Source organism: Schistocerca piceifrons, chromosome 3 (assembly GCF_021461385.2).
Source record: "Schistocerca piceifrons isolate TAMUIC-IGC-003096 chromosome 3, iqSchPice1.1, whole genome shotgun sequence".
Taxonomy (NCBI): domain Eukaryota; kingdom Metazoa; phylum Arthropoda; class Insecta; order Orthoptera; family Acrididae; genus Schistocerca; species Schistocerca piceifrons.
Window position 1 is genome coordinate 394,672,198 of NC_060140.1, and position 24,346 is coordinate 394,696,543.

Below are 24,346 nucleotides of genomic sequence, written 5' to 3' on the forward strand. Positions count from 1 at the left end.
TCGGAAAGTAAGTTCCGATCGGTCGCGAAATGGGAACGACAGTCAAAATCAAAAATATTTCATTTGCAACAGTTTGCTACACGTTCCAGCTACTTCTCTGCACAGTCACGGCTACGACTTAGACATCTGTCATTGCGTTACCAGCTTTCCAATACCTCATCATAGAAGGCAGCCTCCTGTGCCTTCCGCCACTTCTCCACGCCGGCCTGCAGTTCATTTTCTGTGCCAAAAATGTTGTGTTCACAGCCAGCGGTACATGTCAGCAGCGACGAACATCGTAGAGAGCCGAGTCTGGGCTGTATGGTGAGTGATCAAACACTTTCCATAGAGAAAAGTGCAGGGACGTCCTCATTGCCTCTACAGTGTGAGGCCGAGGACTGTCGTGAAGAAGGAAATGCATGATAGGTACGTTATGTGGGATTGCATGACATCATGCGAATCCTCACAGTGGGCACCCGTTCTTGACGGGAGACACTACTGTTCTAGGCGTCTTTACGTGCTCACTGAATGCTCACAAGGCTAGGGCCCCAGCGCACCGCTTTCCGATTTAGCGGTAAAACGTCCCAGTGGATAGCTCGTTCAATATGAAAACATGAAGAAGATTTACTGAATTGTGAATGTTGTTGTTGTGGTCTTCAGTCCAGAAAATGGTTTGATGGAGCTCTCCATGTTTCTCTATGCTGTGCAAGCTTCTTCATCTCCCAGTACCTTCTGCAACCGACATCCTTCTGAATCTGTTTAGCGTATTCATCTCTTGGTCTCCCTCTAAGATTTTTACCCTCCACGCTGCCCTCCAACACTAAATTTGTGATCCCTTGACGCCTCAAAATATGCCCTACCAACCGATCCCTTCCCCTAGTCAAGTTGTACCACAAATTTCTCTTCTCTCCAATTCTATTCAATACCTCCTCATTAGTTATGTGATCTACCGATCTAATCTTCAGCATTCTTCTGTAGCACCACATTTCGAAAGCTTCTATTCTCTTCTTGTCTAAACTATTTATCGTCCACGTTTCACTTCCATACATGGCTAAACTCCATACAAATACTTTCAGAAACGACTTCTTGAGACTTAAATCTATTCTCGATGTCAACAAATTTCTCTTCAGAAACGCTTTCCTTGCCATTGCCAGTCTACATTTTATATCCTCTCTACTTCGACCATCATCAGTTATTTTGCTCCCCAAATAGCAAAACTCCTTTACTACTTTAAGTGTCTAATCTAATTCCCTCAGCATCACACGACTTAATTCGACTACATTCCATTATCCTCGTTTTGCTTTTGTTGATGTTCACCTTATATCCTCCTTTCAAGGCAGTATCCATTCCGTTCAACTGGTCTTCCAAGTCCTTTGCTGTCTCTGACAGAATTACAATGTCATCGGCGAACCTCAGAGTTTTTATTTCTTCTGCGTGGATTTTAATTCCTACTCCGAATTTTTCTTTTGTTTCCTTTACTGCTTGCTCAATATACAGATTGCATAACATCGGGGATAAGCTACAACCCTGTCTCACTCCCTTCCTAACCACTGCTTCCCTTTCATGCCCCTCGGCTCTTATAACTGCCAATTGTTTCTGTACAAATTGTAAATAGCCTTTCGCTCCCAGTATTTTACCCCTGCCACCTTCAGAATTTGAAAGAGAGTATTCCAGTCAACATTGTCAAAACCTTTCTCTAAGTCTACAAATGCTAGAAACGTAGGTTTGCCTTTCCTTAATCTATTTTCTAAGATAAGTTGTAGGGTCAGTATTGCCTCACGTATTCCAACATTTCTACGGAAACCAAACTGATCTTCCCCGAGGTCGGCTTCTACCAGTTTTTCCATTCGTCTGTAAGGAATTCGACACAGTATTTTGCAGCCGTGGCTTATTAAACTGATAGTTAGGTAATTTTCACATCTTTCAACACCTGCGTTCTTTGGGATTGGAATTATTATGTTCTTCTTGAAGTCTGAGGGTATTTTGCCTGTCTCATACATCTTGCTCACTAGATGGTAGAGTTTTGTTAGGCCTGGCTCTCCCAAGGCCGTCACTAGTTCTAATGGAATGTTGTCTACTCCCGGGGCCTTGTTTCGACTTAGGTCTTTCAGTGCTCTGTCAAACTCTTCAAGCAGTATCATATCTCCTATTTCATCTTCATCTACACTCACTTCCATTTCTATAATATTGTCCTCAAGAGCATCGCCCTTGTATAGACCCTTTATATACTCCTTCCACCTTTCTGCTTTCCCTTCTTTGCTTAGAAATGGGTTTCCATCTGAGCTCTTGATATTCATGCAAGTGGTTCTCTTTTCTCGAAAGGTCTCTTTAATTTTCCTGTAGGCAGTATCTATCTTACCCCTGGTGATATGCACCTTTACATCCTTACATTTGTCCTCTAGCTATGCCTGGTTAGCCATTTTGCACTTCCTGTCGATCTCATTTTTGAGACGTTCGTATTCCTTTTTGTCTGCTTCAGCCCGGTCATTGACGTGCCTGTTCTTCTGTAGTCTTGGTAGTTGTCATACTATACATTGGTTATAGATATATGTCATGTGATATATTACTGTCGCAAGTAAATGTGATGAATAGTGAGAGCAGGCGAGATGCCGCATAGATCTTTCGCAGAAATGAAAGCAACAAATAAACTGTGTAAACTATGTTGCAACAAAGGAATTCAAGAGTCAAAGCTTCCAAAACGGAACGTAAAAGTAATAACATATGGTACTTGTTGAAACGTCCCCTTTGAAAAATTATACGAGACTGTGCTTAAACTGACACACAATATTTTTAGCGCAACGCAATCTGACTTTCAAAAATCCCTACAAAAGAATGGCCCTGACTAACATTAACCTATACCTTTCACAAATCACTTACCTCACCAAAAATCTTCGTTATTCGAACTACTGCAATACAACGAGCGCCACTACTGCCAGCTAAATAAAAGATTCAAACTACCGAAGGCACTAACTACTGATAGGCATAGTTAGCAAATGAAAGATTTTAATAGAGAACAAACAATGTATTTACCTTAATAATGTTGAAAACTCATAATATACAAAGCAGTTCATGACACCCAGTTTTAAAAATTTCACAACTCCGCCATCTCTCTCCCCACATCCACCACTGCTGGCGGCTCACATCCAACTGCGCAACGCTACGCGCTGTTCACATCCAGCTGCCGCTGCCCAACACTACAATGGTAGACAACAATGCAAACTAGCCACAGACTGCACACAGCACACCCAGTAATTTTCATACAGAGCGCTATGTAACGTTGCCAATAAGAAAACATAAACAGCCTACGTACATTGTGTAGAACAAATAGGAAGTACGTACGTCTGTAGGTCCCTGTCTTGTACCTCGCTGTTGCAAATAGACGGTACACCATGACACACACACACAAATTTGAATACAGCGAAGAGATACGTCAATGGCCTACGGGCAGTTCATAATTTTGCGAAAAAAAAAGGGGACACGAGGGAGATTTGAACATGGATCTCTCTGTTCGCAGTCCAACACCGTGAACACATAACCACGAAGCTGGGGCTATTCAAATTCGCTCGCTGTTGCACATCTTGAACCAGGACCGTTCACTGTATCTATTTTGCTTCATTTTTCACAGTTCAGTACACCACCTTTTTGTTTTCATGTTTGATCTGTGTTCAGTTTTTGACGGGCTTCCGCTGGGCCATCTTACCACTAAATCTGATGGTCGAGGGGGGGGGGGGCGATGGGGAGTTTCCCTTTTCAGAGCTGAAAAAAGGGGCGTAACGCAATTTACAGGCATGCTAGAGACATTGTCCAAAACATCTGTGCAAAGATTCAGAGCATTTTTACTGTCGTTTCCATTTCGCGACCTGTCGGACTTTACATCTCGACTAACCCTCATAAATTACACAAGATTTGATACGTAGGACATCTGCAACTGAGAGACATGAAAATTGATTTAGAGAGATCCGCTTTACTTGTACTAATATTTGTTTAAATCACGACCGGTGCGTGCTGGAGTGGCCAACCACTACTGTATAGAGGGCCACCTCCGACGTTGCCCTTCAGAGAGTAGTGGTTGTCCTTTCTGGCGTGCAATGATTGGAATTCTTGCACGACTGGCCCGACCGCATGTTATGTTTTACCAAATACTATAATTTATACACCTGACGACTGGATTTTAAAATCTCGAAACCGGTCATGGCTTAAATAAATATTAGTACAAATAAAGTGAACCTCATAATTTTCTACCTGGTGCTTTCTGCACGATCGTAACTGTACGACTAACTTGACTATGCCTGTCCGTACAATATTTTGCGTCCAGACTTCAAAACCTGCCTTGCTGCCCAGGGGAAAATAACAATGAATGCCCTGCTCTTGCCACATGTACTGGGAGGTACTAACCAACCTAAAACATACTACTCGTAATAGCTATAATTATTAGTCTGCAAATGAAGTAAATACTTACGTAATGTTGTTCAGTGCACTGTTCCCAGTCACCAATAAAAATATATGCACTTACACTCCCAATAACCTGCATATTCCAGAAATGGGAAAAGTGAATGTACTTCAGAATTCCAGTGTAAAAGATTTCCTCGCAGTACACTGCTTTTAATCTGTACAACTCACGGAGATAGCACTGTAGCTATTCTTTGCCAAAACGATTTTGGGCTCCGTCTCTGAGGACCTCGTCATTCAGGCTATTCTAAAACCTGGTCTTCTTTCTAAGGCTGAGCAATTCGTCGAAACAACTTAAAGCATGTAATGTAATACTCGTGTTCTTGCTGGTTTGATGCAGCTCTCCGTATACTCTCCTGCACAACACTCGTCGTATCTGTATCACTACTGCAACATTCATTTATGAACCTGCTTTCTGTATTCGAACCATCGTTTCCATCTGCAATTCGTATGCCATGGTTAGCCGTGCCACACGCTTCTTATCTTATTATTATTATTTCCGCACCTAACAATAGCTCCTGCCTCTAAAAGAGGATGCCTCGAGAGACATAAGCACATGTTGGGTGACCTTCTGGGCGCTTGCCTTTCTATGGAAAACAGCCAATAACAATTAAAATACCCCCATATTCCGCTGAAAGTAACATACTGCATGAATCGCGAAAGCCTTCAGACGAAACTATCAGTACCGCTCATTGTCATTTCATTGATTCTTCAGAATATGGTCATAACCCAACAAAAATTTTGTTATTTGTAGCAACAGATGTAAGCGATCGATGTTATTATCGATGTCTCCGCTCATTACACTCTCTAAATGAAATCATTACAGTTTTCATTAAATGACTGACAGACTCATAAGGAATTATTTATTAATAAGACACACTATAATATCTAAACTTAGAATCCTCTTCAACTGACAATGACATGCATGCAGTGACATATCGTTCCACGGAGGATACAGTAGAGTAAGAACGAAAAAAGGTGGAATTAAGTACAGAGGAATCTTTTATAGAATGAAGGAAGAAGAAGAGTATGATGGTAGGCATAACAAAATAGAAGCTGATGTGCGACGATTGAAATTTGCTTACCGACACTTGTTGCTGTCCTAGGACACAGAAGGGTGTGGAGTGTCACCGGTAACAGAAGATTACGTGCTTCTGCGCACGTAGGCGTTGCGTGGAATCTCCCAAATGCGAAGCTGTCGCCCGACAGCGGCCTGCGTGATGTTCTCGCCTTAGGTGAACCTGCAGTTGATTGAGGAAGTTTCGATCAGATACGTTGTAGGTGTTGGATACAGAGCTTAAACGAGATGCAACAGTCTTTTCCACTATCTCTGATATATTTTATAACAAGGACATGTTCTGTATATCAGCATGATGACGAACTCTGTGCAATTATGAACCTGTGCGTCAACAAACAAGACAAATTTCACTGCACTTGCACAAGGCGGTCCACTCATCGAGAAAACTAACGCGTGAACCATTATTTCTTTCAATGACCTCCTTATTGAGCTGTTTGCCTCTAAAACATTTTTATGTTTAATATATTTTATTATTTATAATTTTTTGAGTAAATTCAATTAAGTTAAAGAGAGATTCATATAATGAGGCATATACCAGTGTATTTATAATAGGATAGCAGATGAACGGAATGGTCAGTGTCTTGAAAGGAGGGTATAAGATGAACATCAACAAAAGCAAAACGAGGATCATGGAATGTAGTCGAATTAAATCGGGTGATGCTGAGGGAATTAGATTAGGAAATAAGACAGTTAAAGTAGTAAAGGAGGATATAAAATGTAGACTGGCAATGGAAAGGAAAGCGTTTCCGAAGAAGAGAAATTTCTTAACATCGAGTATAGATTTAAGCGTCAGGAAGTCGTTTCTGAAAGTATTTGTATGGACTGTAGTCACGTATGGAAGTGAAACATGGACGATAAATAGCTTGGACAAGAAGAGAATAGAAGCTTTCGAAATGTGGTGCTAGAGAAGAATGCTGAAGATTAGATGGGTAGATCACATAACTAATGAGGAGGTATTGAATAGAATTGGGGAGAAGAGGAGTTTGTGGCACAACTTGACTAGAAGGGATCGGTTGGTAGGACATATTCTGAGGCATCAAGGGATCACCAATTTAGTATTGGAGGGCAGCGTGGAGGGTAAAAATGGCAGAGGGAGACCAAGAGATGAGTACACTAAGCATATTCAGAAGGATGTAGGTACTGGGAGATGAAGCAGCTTGCACAGGATAGAGTAGCATGGAGAGCTGCATCAAACCAGTCTTAGGACTGAAGACCACAACAACAACAGCTAACAGATGACGATTGTAACAGTTTTTTTTTTTTTTTTTTTTTTTTTTGGTCATCAGTTTACTGACTGGTTTGATGCGGCCCGCCACGAATTCCTTTCCTGTACTAACCTCTTCATCTGAGAGTAGCACTTGCAACCTACGTCCTCAATTATTTGCTTGACGTATTCCAATCTCTGTCTTCCTCTACAGTTTTTGCCCTCTACAGCTCCCTCTAGTACCATGGAAGTCATTCCCTCATGTCTTAGCAGATGTCCTATCATCCTGTCCCTTCTCCTTATGAGTGTTTTCCACATATTCCTTTCCTCTCCGATTCTGCGTAGAACCTCCTCATTCCTTACCTTATCAGTCCACCTAATTTTCAACATTCGTCTATAGCACCACGTCTCAAATGCTTCGATTCTCTTCTGTTCCGGTTTTCCCACAGTCCATGTTTCACTACCATACAATGCTGTACTCCAGACGTACATCCTCAGAAATTTCTTCCTCAAATTAAGGCCGGTATTTGATATTAGTAGACTTCTCTTGGCCAGAAATGCCTTTTTTGCCATAGCGAGTCTGCTTTTGATGTCCTCCTTGCTCCTTCCGTCATTGGTTATTTTACTGCCTAGGTAGCAGAATTCCTTAACTTCATTGACTTCGTGACCATCAATCCTGATGTTAAGTTTCTCGCTGTTCTCATTTCTACTACTTCTCATTACCTTCGTCTTTCTCCGATTTACTCTCAAACCATACTGTGTACTCATTAGACTGTTCATTCCGTTCAGCAGATCATTTAATTCTTCTTCACTTTCACTCAGGACAGCAATGTCATCAGCGAATCGTATCATTGATATCCTTTCACCTTGTATTTTAATTCCACTCCTGAACCTTTCTTTTATTTCCATCATTGCTTCCTCGATGTACAGATTGAAGAGTAGGGGCGAAAGGCTACAGCCTTGTCTTACACCCTTCTTAATACGAGCACTTCGTTCTTGATCGTCCACTCTTATTATTCCCTCTTGGTTGTTGTACATATTGTATATGACCCGTCTCTCCCTATAGCTTACCCCTACTTTTTTCAGAATCTCCGAACAGCTTGCACCATTTTATATTGTCGAACGCTTTTTCCAGGTCTACAAATCCTATGAAAGTGTCTTGATTTTTCTTTAGCCTTGCTTCCATTATTAGCCGTAACGTCAGAATTGCCTCTCTCGTCCCTTTACTTTTCCTAAAGCCAAACTGATCGTCACCTAGCGCATTCTCAATTTTCTTTTCCATTCTTCTGCACATTATTCTTATAAGCAGCTTCGATGCATGAGCTGTTAAGCTGATTGTGCGATAATTCTCGCACTTGTCAGCTCTTGCCGTCTTCGGAATTGCGTGGATGATGCTTTTCCAAAAGTCATATGGTATATCGCCAGACTCATATATTCTACACACCAACGTGAATAGTCGTTTTGTTGCCACTTCCCCCAATGATTTTAGAAATTCTGATGGAATGTTATCTATCCCTTCTGCCTTATTTGACCGTAAGTTCTCCAAAGCTGTTTTAAATTACGATTCTAATACCGATACCCTATCTCTTCTAAATCGACTCCTGTTTCTTCTTCTATCACATCAGACAAATCTTCACCCTCACAGAGGCTTTCAATGTATTCTTACCACCTATCTGCTCTCTCCTCTGCATTTAACAGTGGAATTCCCGTTGCACTCTTAATGTTACCACCGTTGCTTTTAATGCAGTTACTAATTAAAAAAACTGTCATTATTGATAGTTTTTATTACCGATACTCTCACAATAAAACAAAATTTGGATTTGGAGTTTGTTTCCAATTGTCGCATATTAGCAGAACCGTCAACAAAACTATGTCTTCTAAACTGTAGATGAAGTAAGTTGCGTATCAGTACTCGAATGGATATTAAAAATGTATTTTTAATGTGGCACTGCGATATCATTGTTTGGTCAGGATCCTTGGGCACATCTGTATAGCTCCTCAACGCGTTCTATACGTGCTCGATGGGATTTAAGTTGGGGGAGTGGGAAGGTCAGTCCATTCGCCGGTTATTCTCTCTTTTCAAGAGCTGATCCACCTGCGCTCTTTGCCGGCCGGGTGGCCGTGCGGTTCTAGGCGCTACAGTCTGGAACCGCGTGACCGCTACGGTCGCAGTTTCGAATCCTGCCTCGGGCATGGATATGTGTGATGTCCTTAGGTTAGTTAGGTTTAAGTAGTTGTAAGTTCTAGGGGACTGATGACCTTAGAAGTTAAGTCCCATAGTGCTCAGAGCCATTTGAACCATTTTTGAACCTGCGCTCTTTGGTGCGGTGTCACATTGTAATTCTACGTGAAAATGAAGTCAGGATCGAATGCCACCTGAAAAGACGCAAAGGGGGAGCGGTACAGTGTCACAATAATGTCACATATGGCGACAGGTAGGAACACTCAGGTGGCCTACATTTTTGGGAAATTGGTCTCCTTCCATATGTGCGTCCGTTCAGGGTGTATTCGGCCCTGACTTCATTGTTATGGTTGACAGTGGGCGACCGCATCCTACAGAGCAGATGGAGATGCTCATGGAACGAGAGGATATTCGACGAACGGATTGGCCAGCCCGTTCCCCCAACTTAATCCCATCTGCACTTGTGGGACGCACTGGGAAGACGTACTGCTGCACGTCCACAATCCCACATCACCAACGAGAAACCGCGCTTGTGGGGAGACGGAACGCCTCATCAACCTTGTGGCCCTCATGAGAGGAGCTCGCAGAGATACACTACCGTCCGTGGTGTTCACTCATCATGTTAAGAACCTTGTCCCGCCTTTTGTAATGTCTAGGGTGTCATGATGAATCACAATGACTTCAATGCAATTATTACCTTTGAATAAAAAGTCATTTCTCTTCATCTTACTGCGTTTTTCTTTCACTTACCTTCTGTATTATGCTGTAGCAGTTCTTTTTATGCATGATCGGAGTTTCATCGAGTTTTGTAACTTAGCAGTGACACACCATGCGAAGGTTACTTTCGTTTTAAGTTTCGCACACCAGTGCACGGTTATTTTTCCGTGAGTGAGGCGTTTGCTGTCATGGAATTTGTGATGATATATCTTTCCTAGAAGTATACAGTACTGACGGGTACACCATAGACTATCACTCGTTTTGCTATAAAAACTTACAAGGCAACGACATATAACTTTATGAGCAAATCTAAACACGTTGTAGTGTACTGAAAGGTATGACGTCAGTCGTCAAGATCGATGTATATTGATGGCTGTATAAGAACATCCAAAGAGCTACATCCATAGTATCGTTTCCATTTACCGACCACCACTACATACCTTCCGCGCATCCAGTACATTCTGACTTTCACAGCAGAGGATATGGGTGGAAGGAAGACCTATGGAAGTTTATCGTTTACTGTTCCGAAAATGATGAAGTCATTATAGACGAAGCAAAAACAGATATTGATTAAGGGAGGAAACTGGTGGTGTTCTTTTCGGAGGAACAATCCAGGCATTGGCCGTAAGTGACTGAGGAAAATCGCGTAAAATTTATATTTGCGTTGCAGGTAAGGGGTTTCATTTCCACTATTTGTTGAAGGTAGGGGTCTCATAATGTTCTGTCCTTGCCGATCAGCGAATGGTCGCGAGCCTTTCGTGTATGCACATGTAATTGTGATTAATCTGACTTGATTGTATACCAGGTTACTCCGCTTCTACGTGAGAGTCAAGCGCTTGACGTGTGACTAACGTATTAAACTAACAAAAAGGTGCAGAGCGAATCTTTCACTGTGCGGCGGCGTGTGAGCAGTTTTTGAATCTTTCCGACAGACTAAAATCGTGTGCCAAGCTGGGACTGCGTTTCACGGCCAATGACTTCAGATCGCTCGATAACAGTGATAGGGTCCTGGTTAACGGGTCTGTAGGGACAGCCATAAGTCTAGTTCATTCTCTTACACATCGAACCATGTAACATTCTCATCTTTCTCTTACGGGAAACACCCATGACAGATATTTTTGTAATTTCTACACTGTTTTCCAACGGTTACTTAGATTTACAATAATCGGAGTTTCGTTTACAGATGTGGTACGCTGCAGAGTTCAGGGACTGCGCAGATTTAGCATAATGTTAGGAGGGCTTCATTCGCCGCACACTGATATTTGATTGCCTAATATGATTTTGTTCAAAAATATCTATAATACACCTTATGAGCACCTGTTAGTTTTCTTATCACATATACTACAGTTTGATTATTCTCCAAGTTGGGGTCAAAATAACTGTAGTTGTCAAATACGGTAGACAGTAGTTTCTGTATGCAGAAACACGTCGGATCGGATTTCCCGATTTAGGTATATTCTCCTACGTGATCCGCGTTTGGTGAGGTAAGTAAAAACACGAACAAAATTATGTAAAAGAGATATGAAGCGACAGACTAAAAGTCTAAACGTCTGAACCTAGAGCCCTTAACGTTTCTATCATGTCTGACAATGATTGGAGGATGTGAACACTAAAATCTTGCCCCTGGTTTAGAATACACATTGAAGTGTAGGCCCATAGGCCCTGCAAGAACGGATAGGGCAAGTGGAGGGCACTTGCCCCCCCCCCCCCCCCCCTCCCTTGGAATCTATGGTATTTTCACGTGTTACTAGAAATCATTGTCTCTGACTCTACTCATTCAAATGCAACGAGTAACACTATGATTTTAGTAAACATTGTTTTGCTATCAGGCAGTTTACGGAAGATTAGTTTTCTTCTCGTGACTGCTGGTTATCAGGCTATTTACGGACAACTCGTTTTCTTTTCGTGGTGCCGTATTCGGTGTCGTTTTGCAATCATGGGAATGTGAATCCTTACAGAACCTTGCCGAAATAGAATACCCACCCTTTCCCCTGCTTCTTCCTTGTAGACGTCTCAGTGAGCTACAGAAACGGACTGTTCTAACACCCAGCACAGTATAAATATGGTTGCATTATACCTATCCGACATCGGTACCCAATTCAAACAAGAACAGACTCTTGGCTCCTTCTTACTTAACTTCAACAGTGAGTTGGCATTTTACCCACCAAGGCATACTGAGAACTCATTAAATAGCGATTGTAGTGGTTTACGCGACATAAACGGAAGTCGTTAGGCGTTTTTCTATACTACTGGCCATTAAAATTGCTACACCAAGAAGAAATGTAGATGATAAACGGGTATTCAGTGGACAAATATATTATACTAGAACTGACATGTGAGTACATTTTCACGCAATTTGGGTGAATAGATCCTGAGAAACCAGTACCCAGAACAACCACCTCTGACCGTAATAACGGCCTTGATACGCCTGGGCATTGAGTCAAACAGAGCTTGGGTGGCTTGTACAGGTACAGCTGCCCATGCAGCTTCAACACGACACCACAGTTCATCAATAGTAGTGACTGGGGAATTGTGACGAGCCAGTTGCTCGGCCACCATTGACCAGACGTTTTCAATTGTTGAGAGATCTGGAGAATGTGCTGGCCAAGGCAGCAGTCGAACATTTTCTGTATCCACAAAGGCCCGTAGAGGACCTGCAATATGCGGTCGTGCATTATCCTGCTGAAATGTAGGGTTTCGCATGGATCGAATGGAAGGGAAGAACCAAGGGTCATAACACGTCTGAAATGTAACGTCCACTGTTCAAAGTGCCGTCAATGCGAACAAGAGGTGACCGAGACGTGTAAGCAATGGCACCCCATACCATCACGCCGGGTAATACGCCAATATGGCGATGACGAATACACGCTTCGAATATGCGTTTCCCGCGATGTCGCCAAAGACGGATGCGACTATCATGATGCTGTAAACAGAATATGGATTCATTCGAAGAAAAAATGACGTTTTGCCATTCGTGTACCCAGGTTCGTCGTTGAGTACACCATCGCAGGCGCTCATGTCTGTGATGCAGCGTCAAGGGTAACCGCAGCCATGGTCTCCGAGCTGATAGTCCATGCTGCAGCAAACGTCCTCGAACTGTTCGTGCAGATGGTTATTGTCTTGCAAACGTCTCCATCTGTTGACTCAGGGATCGAGACGTGGCTGCACGATCCGTTACAGCCATGCGGATAAGATGCCTGTCATCTCGACTGCTAGTGATACGAGGCCGTTGGGATCCAGCACGGCGTTCCGTATTACCTTCCTGAACCCACCGATTCCATATTCTGCTAAGAGTCATTGGATCTCGACCAACGCGAGCAGCAATGTCGCGATACGATAAACCGCAATCGCGATAGGCTTCAATCCGACCTTTATCAAAGTCGGAAACGTGATGATACGTATTTCTCCTCCTTACACGAGGCATCCCAACAACGTTTCACGAGGCAACGCCGGTCAACTGCTGTTTGTGTATGAGAAATCTTTTGGAAACTTTCCTCGTGTCAGCACGTTGTAGGTGTCGCCACCGGCGAAAACCTTGTGTGAATGCTCTGAAAAGGTAATCATTTGCATGTCACAGTATCTTCTTCATGTCGGTTAAATTTCGCGCTTGTAGCACGTCATCTTCGTGGTGTAGAAATTTTAATGGCCAGTAGTGTAGTTTACGCGTAGCCTGGGGGAGGGTATTAACACGTTGCGCGCCAGGTATAACATTGAGGGTTGCATTAAACGAAGACGGTAGGTGAAGCTGAATCACTGTGTACTTTAGGAGCAGAAGTCAGCTTGGGAAGTAGCCAAGACGGTTTCTGATAAGCAGTAGTGCCTCTAGTTTCACCTCGCACATCAAGAGAGGAATTAGAAGGCGGGTAATCCTCATAATTGCAGGAAGTCTTTGACGGAAGCCGCGCACCGCTGGTCACCGTGCCGCGTCCCTTATTCTACTCAGCCATGCGAGACCTTAATTGGTATGCTAGAACTCTGCGGCTGGTACGTCTCCTGCGCGTCGCTATCATAGGAATTCCTTTCTGTTGACGCTGGCCTCGGTCGGCAGATGACAGGGGTCGCACTTCCTCGGCAATCAGCAGCGGCCAACCCTTAGTCACGGCTGTCACAATCCTTGGTTGGCAAAGTCCTCCGCGTGCCAACGAGTACGGCAGACATGTAGCTATTCTGGCAATCTCTGCACTGCAGAACTCCCAGGATATCACAAAAAATTGGAATAATGACGTCATCAACTTATTACTGACGAAATGTGTAACAAAAATCACGAGACTTTAATCGAGATCCTCACTGGAGGCCGGCCGCTGTCGTCGAGCGGTTCTAGGCGCTTCAGTGCGGAACCACGAAGCTGCTACGGTCGCAGGTTCGAATCCTACCTCGGGCATGGATGTGTGTGATGCCCTTACGTTAGTTAGGTTTAAGTAGTTCTAAGTTCTAGAGGACTGATGACCTCAGATCCTAAGTCCAATAGTGCTTAGAGTCATTTGAACCATGGTATGGGGTGCCATTGGTTATACGTCTCGGTCACCTCTTGTTCGCATTGAAGGCACTTTGAACAGTGGACGTTACATTTCAGATGTGTTACGACCCGTCGCTCTACCCTTCATTCGATTCCTTCGAAACCCTACTTTTCAGCAGGATAATACTCGACCGCAGGTTGCAGGTCCTGTACGGGCCTTTCTGGATACAGAAAATGTTCGACTGCTGCCCTGGCCAGCCTGTACACGCCATCCAAGCTCTGTTTGACTCAATGCCCAGGCCTACCAAGGCCGTTATTACGGCCAGAGGTGGTTGCTCTGGGTACTGATTTCTCAGGATCTATGCACCCAAATTGCGTGAAAATGTAATCACATGTCAGTTCTAATATAATACATTTGTCCAATCAATACCCGTTTATCATCTGCATTTCATCTCGGTGTACCAGTTTTAATGGCCAGTAGTGTATTAGTCCAAAGAAAAAAAGTTAACGGGGCCTTCTTTTAGGAAATGTATTGTAGTTAAATTTTGTACTGGGATGCACCACAGTTTTAGATTTATCAATAAAAAGGTACAAAAGTGCCCTCACACTCAACACTCACTCCTCATCGGTCATGATTTCTAGTGTGTTGTTTGTGGCCCTCTCTCCTACCACTGCACAAAGGTTTCCAACTACACGAACTGTTCCCGATATTCGACCTTTTTCGGTCTCTATTGATTGAGCTGTTACGCCATAGTTGGCTACTGCGTTAACATTATTTATTTTAATGTACCCCTCAGGGTAATAAAAGGAAAGCTAGTTTTGTAAAAGTTACGCTGAACTAATTACGTTGACAGTTCGATCTACCTTAACCCTTACAGCCACAATAGTTTCGTAGTCAGAAGGACTGACGAATGCAACGATGTAATAGGCTCAAATGGCTCTAACGACTATGGGACTCAACATCTGAGGTCATCAGTCCCCTAGACTTAGAACTGTTTAAACCTAACTAACCTAAGGACACCACACACAACCATGCCCGAGGCAGGATTCGAACCTGCGACCGTAGCAGCTGCGCGGTCCCAGACTGTAGCGCCTAGAACCGCTCAGCCACCACTCCCGTCAACGACGTAATTGTTTATGCTCTTAAAATTTACTAAATTGTTAGGTAAAACTTACAAAAACGTCAGTTTTACAAACTGTAAGTGCCGTACTAAGCCGATAACTATTAAGTCCAGACAATGAAGACCAAACAGGTCGAATGTGGGGAAATAATTCGTGCAGTCGCAAATTTTTGTACAGTGGTAGGAGGGAGTGCCATGAACAACTACTTACCACAAATACTGACCGATTGGGGGGGGGGGGGAGCTAAGGGTGGGAGTAGCTTTGAAGGTCACTTCAAAAACTACGGCCATTACCGAAAACGTATCGCGGTACAAAATTTAACTACGAGTACATTGAATTTCCTACAAAAAAGGTGCTGTTAATTTTTTCTCTAGTAATAATTTTGGGCACAGCGAGCAACAGAATGTGGAAATCTCGCGCGTGGTTTTTGAAGGACAGATGTAAAATTGCAGGCTACATAAAATCTCATAGGTAGTGACAGCTGGCCGGCCGGAGTGGCCGTGCGGTTCTAGGCGCTACAGTCTGGAACCGAGCGACCGCTACGGTCGCAGGTTCGAATCCTGCCTCCGACATGGATGTGTGTGATGTCCTTAGGTTAGTTAGGTTTAATTAGTTCTAAGTTCTAGGCGACTATTGACCTCAGAAGTTAAGTCGCATAGTGCTCAGAGCCGTAGTGACAGCTGAAACGCCTTGTGAGCTTCACAGGTCACCCGGCACTGTAGGGTGGTTGTTACTGCGTGTGGTCAACATTACTTCTACATCTACATCTACATCCATACTCCGCAAGCCACCTGACGGAGTGTGGCGGAGGGTACCTTGAGTACCTCTATTGGTTCTCCCTTCTATTCCAGTCTCGTATTGTTCGTGGAAAGAAAGACTGTCGGTATGCTTCTATGTGGGCTCTAATCTCTCTGATTTTATCCTCATGGTCTCTTCGCGAGATATACGTAGGAGGGAGCAATATACTGCTTGACTCTTCGGTGAAGGTATGTTCTCGAAACTTCAACAAAAGTCCGTACCAAGCTACTGAGCGTCTCTCCTGCAGAGTCTTCCACTGCAGTTTATCTATCATCTCCGCAACGCTTTCGCGATTACTTAATGATCCTGTAACGAAGCGCGCTCCTCTCCGTTGGATCTTCTCTATCTCTTCTATCAACCCTATCTGGTACAGATCCCACACTGCTGAGCAGTATTCAAGCAGTGGGCGAACAAGCGTACTGTAACGTACTTAGTTTGTTTTCGGATTGCATTTCCTTAGGATTCTTCCAATGAATCTCAGTCTGGCATCTGCTTTACCAACGATCAACTTTATATGATCATTCCATTTTAAATCACTCCTAATGCGTACTCCCAGATAATTTATGGAATTAACTGCTTCCAGTTGCTGACCTGCTATTTTGTAGCTAAATGATAAGGGATCTATCTTTCTATGTATTCGTAGCACATTACACTTGTCCACATTGAGATTCAATTGCCATTCCCTGCACCATGCGTCAATTCGCTGCAGATCCTCCTGCATTTCAGTACAATTTTCCATAGTTACAACCTCTCGATATACCACAGCATCATCCGCAAAACGCCTCAGTGAACTTCCGATGTCATCCACAAGGTCATTTATGTATATTGTGAATAGCAACGGTCCTACGACACTCCCCTGCGGCACACCTGAAATCACTCTTACTTCGGAAGACTTCTTTCCATGAACTTCTTGCTGCTAATCGTCTTACGCTGACACTAAGGTTGTTCCCCTCCAATTGAGGTGTCCTCATCCTTCTAGGCCTCTCTCTGTCGCGAATAGTGGGCTTAAAGTCCCATACTCCCTAAGACGACGAACAGTTGCTTCATATGTCCTCTTGTTGGAGGACTGTCGTTCTGGAAATCTCTTCCGATACAGACATTGGTGCCACGGACCATCTGCCCATACGTACGGCAAATGGGCATCTGCCAACACCGCATTTCAGTACGCTTTCGTTGCATTGTACCAGAAACCAAGTCCGTGAGGAGCACTAAGCAGTTGATTCTACATGTTCGATGTCAGTAGAGCAACGAAGTGTCATATGTCAACATTACATTCATTCAGATAGAACAACAAACACTGACAGTGAGCCTAAGCATTACAAGCTTATTGTAGACAGTGAGCCTAAGCATTACAACTTACTGTAGCCTTACATTTTAACCAAACATATGGGTACTTTCAACAATGTAACAAAAAAAGAAAAAATGGCTCTGAGCACTATGGGACTTAACTGCTCAGGTCATTAGTCCCCAAGAACTTAGAACTACTTAAACCTAACTAACCTAAGGACATCACACACATCAATGCCCAAGGCAGGATTCGAACTTGCGATCGTAGCGGTCGCGCGGTTCCAGACTGTAGCGCCTAGAACCGCTTGGCCACACCGGCCAGCTTGTAACAAAATGCTGGTACACACTGTTTATGTATATTTCCCACGAGTAATGTAATTATGTAGAGAATTAGTACATGAACTCTAACAGGGAAATAAAGTGCTTCCAGACCCACGCCCATGTACCACATTTTATTCCCCTATGTATCTGAGGAATGTTTCCCAAACGTTGGGCCACATATTTTTTGCTACACTCTAAATACAATATACAGGATGTTTCAAAGTCTTTACATCAAACGTTTACGGGTGATGAATCACGTCATGGGGAACGACTTTTGTTAGAGACAAAACGTTCGCTGACGCTTGCCGGAGGCGCTACGTGTCCTTTTGTACTGGCTATGCCCCTGAGAGGCCGCATGCTGTAGGCACACTGCTGCGTACATATGCAATGTGTGTTTCCTACCAGTCATCTGCTCCGTGTGAAAGTGGCTGGGCTGAGAAAAATTAAAGTTCCTGATTTGCTTTTAAAATATCTTTCTCCACCTGAAGACACTCATTCTTACTGTTTTCTTGTTGAAAATCACTGCAAGTTTACTGAGAGAGAGGTAGCATGCAGTACGGCTGATCAGTACACCCTGCTTCTTCGGTGAAATCTCGTCGTCCCAGGGCAGGTGAATACTAAAGGAATCGCCAGAGATCATTTCGTCTGTAACAAAAGTTGTACCCCATGATGTGACGCATCACCCCTTGACCTTTGATGCGAAGACTCCGAATCACCCCGTATCGGCTGACACTTCTAGGGACGTAAGTTGTCAAAATTTCAACGCCTCTCTTGTTACATCCGCCACTGGAGTCAATGAGTTTCTTTATGACTGTTTCGCACTTACTAATAGAAACCGGGAAGAAAAGTGCTACTATTATTTGTATGTTCTCTATATTCACTGTCGATCCAGCCTGCTAAGGATTACAGCCTGAAAAGCAATACGTAATTATCGAACGAGAGTTTTGTGAGCTCCGTCTTGGGCACTACGCTTCCTGAGGGATCAATCTCTGTCTTGCCTCTGCCTTTACTACGATTTATGATAGCGCCCCACTATAAATCGTTCCGTACACATAATCGCAGATGTTTTATGGGTATGGTTGTTTCCAGCGATTTTTCCGCAATTATATAATAAACCAATAATGGAATTTTCTGCCTCTTCATGAGCAACATTCTACATTCGTTTATGCTGGGAGTCAACTGCCAAGCGTCCATGCTCTGCACATCTTGCGTTTCGCTACAATTTCTAGCGTTGCGACTTCTCCATGTGCAACAGCAACATTCGCGAACAGTCACTGAGCTTCGGATGTTACCTGTTAAATCATTTACGTTGTGAAACGTAATGGTCCAACAATGATCCCATAATTCTCCCTTGCCCTCAGCTGCTTTTACATCTCAAGATTTTTCACCAGATTGTGTAATTTCTCTAATAAGCGATGCTCGTAGAGCCTTGAACAAGTCGGTCGCATTCTTTTGAATGTTCTCCAGGGTCCCAAAATGACGTCTTTTTAAGACGTTTTTCGATATCGGGAAAAGAAAAAAGTCAAGAGGACTCAGATCAGGTGAATACCGGGCTGTGGAACAACAGTGTCTTCTGAGGTCAAAGTGGCCATTTGACATGGGGCGTTGTTATGATGAAGCATTCACTTGGCACAAATCTTTCTCCGTTCAAAATTTGATGTACAGTGGAAGTGTTTAAGTTCAATAGATCACCCATCCTCCCTGTTGTTAAATTTCGGTCTGCTCTCACAAAAGAAAGCACACATTCGACGTTTTCGTCGGTTTTCGAAGTTTAAGGTCCCACTGAGCGAGGTTCATCTACAACGTTTTCTCGGGCTTCCAAAATGCTTTGTGCCAGCGAAAAACTCGATAAGGAATGTTCTCCTTAGGCCAGTTTCAACTTTTCAAAGGTCGCACTTGCGGATTCCCTAAGATTAAAACAAACTTTATGGTATAAGTGTAAGGTCCCACTGAGCGAGGTTCATCTACAACGTGTTCTCGGCCTTCCAAAATGATTTGTGCCAGCAAAAAACTCGATAAGGAATGTTCTCCTTAGGCCAGTTTCAACTTTTCAAAGGTCGCTCTTGTGGATTCCCTAAGCTTAAAACAAACTTGATGGCATAACGTGCTCTAAATTCAGCTGTTCCACATTTGTAACACTCAACAAAAACATAACTTCACTGATAGCTCTCTCAAAAATCACGTGATAGCTGTACGGAGCTGAAACTCGGACTGAGCATCTGAAAGGGATGAACACAACGATTTCCACAAACAGAACAACACAGCGTTGCCAGATCGCTCACAATGTTGTCAATCTCACTACTTTTCTCACATACCTCGTATTTAATGAAGTTCACAGACAGATATTTTGCACACTCCTTTATTTCTCAGAGTCTGGATGTCAGGTGTCCTCTACCTTTAGAGACAGTACGTAATTTTTCAGCGGCGAAACAGTACACCGCACGCAAAACGTACTTTATTCTCAATAATGTGGAGTGCCAAGAACGCTTCAGCTATCACAGTATCTAGGTGCGTCTATACGGGATAACCTCGTTAATAGCAAATACCGTTTTCCATATTCATGTAGAGGTACACTGGATTGGTCACAGTTTTCAGGACATAATGATTTTATTAATCGAAAAGACGTAGTATCCTGTGTCTACAATATCACTGAGTCAACTAACGAATATACCTGTGTGTAACAATTTCTACGAAAATGAAATGTAATGATTGTACAGGTTCAGTGGCAGGTGAATCAGGTGGTACACGTCGGTTCATCGATAGAATAGAAATAACCGTAGTTTTCGTATGCGAAATATTTTTGTGACTTACAGTTTTCTGCGCTAAGTACTCTATCTTAAATAACCTTATCTTGGCGATAACTTAAACCATAACTTCACTGATGCATCCACTGCTATAACAAAGAACTAACGAATTATTCTTCAGATACCTTGTACGCTCAACTAATGAACCTCGCCATGTTAACACTCCGATAGACTGTTGCTAACTAGACAGGAAAATGCAGCAAGGTCACGCAAAAAGATACCGTCGGTTGATTGCTGACGACACCTCAGCTGGTCTTCACATACCAGCGGTGACAGCGACCACAGAACGCTTCAGCGGCTTTTAATGTGGCAAACTTGAAGCGTGCAGCGCACTTCTTGCACTTCAGTGTCACCTTATCAGTCTACTACCGACTACCGAGATATATCAGCGAAAAAACTACTGCTAAGAGATTGATTTTTTTATATGAATGATATTCCAAACGTTAACTAACTCTTTTTTTTTTTTTTAAAGCAACCACTTTTCTGCCTACTCCGAATTCATCTCCTGTGTCAACCACTGGATCTCAGAGTAACACTTGCAACCTACATCCTCAATTGTTTGCTAAGTGTATTCCAATCTCTGTTTTCCTCTACAGTTTTTAACTTCTGCGGCTCCCTCTAGCATAATTTCTGTTACTTCTCGTTACTTGTCTTTCTCCGATTTACTCTCAGTCCACATTCTGTGCTCACTAGACTGTCCATTCCGTTCAGCAGATCCTGTAATTCTTCTTCACTTTCACTGAGGATAGTAATGTCAAAAATGGTTCAAATGGCTCTGAGCACTATGGGACTTAACTTCTGAGGTCATCAGTCCCCTAGAACTGTGAACTACGTAAACCTAACTAACCTAAGGACATCACACACAACCATGCCCGAGGCAGGATTCGAACCCGCGACCGTAGCGGTCGAGTGGTTCCAGACTGTAGTGCCTAGAAGCGCTCGGCCACTACGGCCGGCGATAGTAATGTCATCAGCGAATCTTATCACTGATATCCTATCACCTTGAATTTTAATTCCACTCTAGGACCTTCCTTTTATGCCGTCATTGCTTCTTCGATGTATATCTACAGACATTATTTTGTAATTACTAGCGTCCGCAGTCCTTCAGTAGTTTAGAAATGATATTTACGGCCTGGTGTGTTATTAGATTTATTTATTCACAAGCGCGAATGTATCCAGTTATAGCATTCTCAAGTGACAACTCAGTATGAAGTACGGTAATGCATAATCAAGTTCAATGTCCTCGTGACAATCGTATTTATAAACAAGTGAGCTTACAAACTGTCCCAAACTTTTAGGGTTGTGGACTTCATTCGAAGACTGGCTTGATGCAACTCCCCATGCTACTGTATCCTCTGGAAGGCTCTTCATCTCCGAAGAACTAAAGAACTACTGCATCCTACATCCTTATGAAGAACCTGCTCACTGTATTCATTCTCCCCGCCCCCCTACCCCTGTTCCCACGCCACTCTAGTACTAAACTGATTGATGATGCTTTGATGTCTCAGAATGTGTCCTATGAACCGAGCTCTCATTTAATCAAGCTGTGCCACAAATTTCGTTTCTCCGCAGTTCTACTGATTACCTCCTCATTGGTTACATGAACTACTCATCTGATCTTTAGAATCATATTTCAAAAGCTTCTACTCTCTTCTTATCTGCACTGTTTTTCATTCATGAATCACTTCCACACAATGCTACACCCCAAAAACTACTTTCAGAAAATACTTTCCAACGCTTAAATCTACACTATGTGATCAAAAGTATCCGGACACCTGGCTGAAAATAACAAGTTGGTGGCACCCTCCATCAGTAATGGCGGAATTCAATATGATGTTGCTCCACCCTTGGCCTTTATAACAGTTTCCTCTCTCGCAGGCACGTTACGTCAGGTGCTGGAAGGTTTCTTGGGGAATGCTAGCACTTTCTTCACGGAGCCCTGCACTGAGAAGAGTTCGGTCGGTGAGGCCTGGCACGAAGTCGGTGTTCCAAAACATCTCAAAGGTGTTCTGTAGGATTTAGGTCAGGACTTTGTGCAAGCTAGTCCATTACAGGAATGTTATTGTCGCCACAGGCCGTGCATTATGAAAAGGTGCTCGATCGTGTAGAAAGATGCAGTCACCATCCCCGAATGGCTCTTCAACAGTGGGACGCAAGAAGGTGTTTAAAATATCAGTGTAGGTCTGTGTTGTGATAGTGCCACGCAAAACAACAAGGAGTGCAAGCACCCTCCATGAAAATCACGACCACATCATAACACAACTGCCTTCGAATTTTACTGTTGGCACGACACACGGTGGCAGATGACTTTAACCGGGAATTCGCCATACCCACACCCTCCTATCGGATTCGTCATTCCACACAACGTTTTTCCACTGTTCAATCGTCCAATATTTACGCTCCTTACACCAAGCGAGGCGTCGTTTGGCATTTACCGGCGTGATGTGTGGCTTATGAGCAGCCGCTCGACTATGAAATCCGCATTTTCTCATCTCCCGCTTAACTGTCATAGTACTTGCAGTAGATCCTGATGCAGTTTGGAATTCCTGTGTGATGGTCTGGATAGATGTCAGCCTATTACACATTACGACCCTCTTCAACTGTCGGCGGTCTCTGTCAGTCAACAGACGAACTCGACCTGTATGCTTTTGTGCTGTACGTGTCCCTTCACGATTGCACTTCACTATCATATCACAAACAGTGAACCTAGGTATGTTTAGGGTAGTGTGGAATTCTCTCTTACAAACGTATGACACCCAATCACCTGACCACGTTCGAAGTCCGTCAGTTCTGGTTTCAGGTTATCAGTAATCTCTCGCTACCTGTATTTTACCCCCGTTACCTTCAGAATTTTAATGCATGCTAGTCAAGATTCTTAAAATCTGTTTCTGAATCTACAGGAGCTATAAACAAAGGTGTGTGTTTTTTTAACCTATCTTCTGGTATAAGCCGTAGAGTCAGTATTACCTCGCATGTTGCTGCTTTTCTCCGGAAACGAAAGTGATCTTCCCAGAGATCAGTTTCTAACAGTTTCCCCTTTCTTCCGTAAAAAATTCGTGTCAATATTTTACAACCATAACCTATTAAACTGACAGTGCCGTAATATTTACACAAGTCAACAGTGCTTTCTTGGAACTGTAACTATTATGTCCTCCTTGAAGCCTGAAGGTGTTTCGCCTGTCTCATACACCTTGTACACCAGGTGGAATAGTTTCGTTATGGCTCGCTCTGCAAATGATGTCTGTAGTTTTGAGGGAATGTCATCTACTCCAGGGGAGTTTTCACTGCTCTCTCATATTCTTCTCGCAACATCGTATCTACCATTTTACAATCATCTACGTCCTCTTTCTACAGAATTGCTTTCATTTCCCTTATATGGCCCCTCCATATACTGCTTCCGCCTTTCAGCTTTCCTTTCTTGCTTAGTACTGGTTTCCACCTGACCTCTTGATATCCATACATCTGCTTCTCTTTCCTTCAAGAATAAAAAACTGAGTACTTTGAGACAAATGTTCGGAAATGATTCCCTAGTTTTTTCTTAACATAAGAAAGGTACACCCTATAGGAACAAAAAAAGTCCTCAACTGTTCAATGTGACGACAGCCAATCCCAGCGTATGTATTACTATGTTTTTGTTGTGGTCTTCAGTCCTGAGACTGGTTTGATGCAGCTCTCCATGCTACTCTATCCTATGCAAGCTTCTTCATCTCCTAGTACTTACTGCAACCTATATCCTTCTGAATCTGCTTAGTGTATTCATCTCTTGGTCTCCCTCTACGATTTTTACCATCCACGCTGCCCTCCAATGTTAAATTTGTGATCCCTTGATGCCTCAGAACATGTACTACCAACCGGTCCCTTCTTCTTGTCAAGTTGTGCCACAAACTCCTCTTTTCCCCAGTTCTATTCAATACTTCCTCTGTGATCTACCCATCTAATCTTCAGCATT

General features: G+C 43.2%; 1 protein-coding gene across 1 annotated transcript in view; it reads right to left on the bottom strand.

Moving 5' to 3' along the window:
* LOC124789521 (facilitated trehalose transporter Tret1) overlaps positions 1–24,346 on the bottom strand; it is a 200,833-nt gene that overhangs the window by 136,839 nt on the left and 39,648 nt on the right. The window contains exon 2 of the mRNA XM_047256910.1: positions 5,514–5,669. The gene's annotated coding sequence lies outside the window, so the exon portion shown is untranslated. The remainder of the gene's footprint in view (positions 1–5,513; positions 5,670–24,346) is intronic.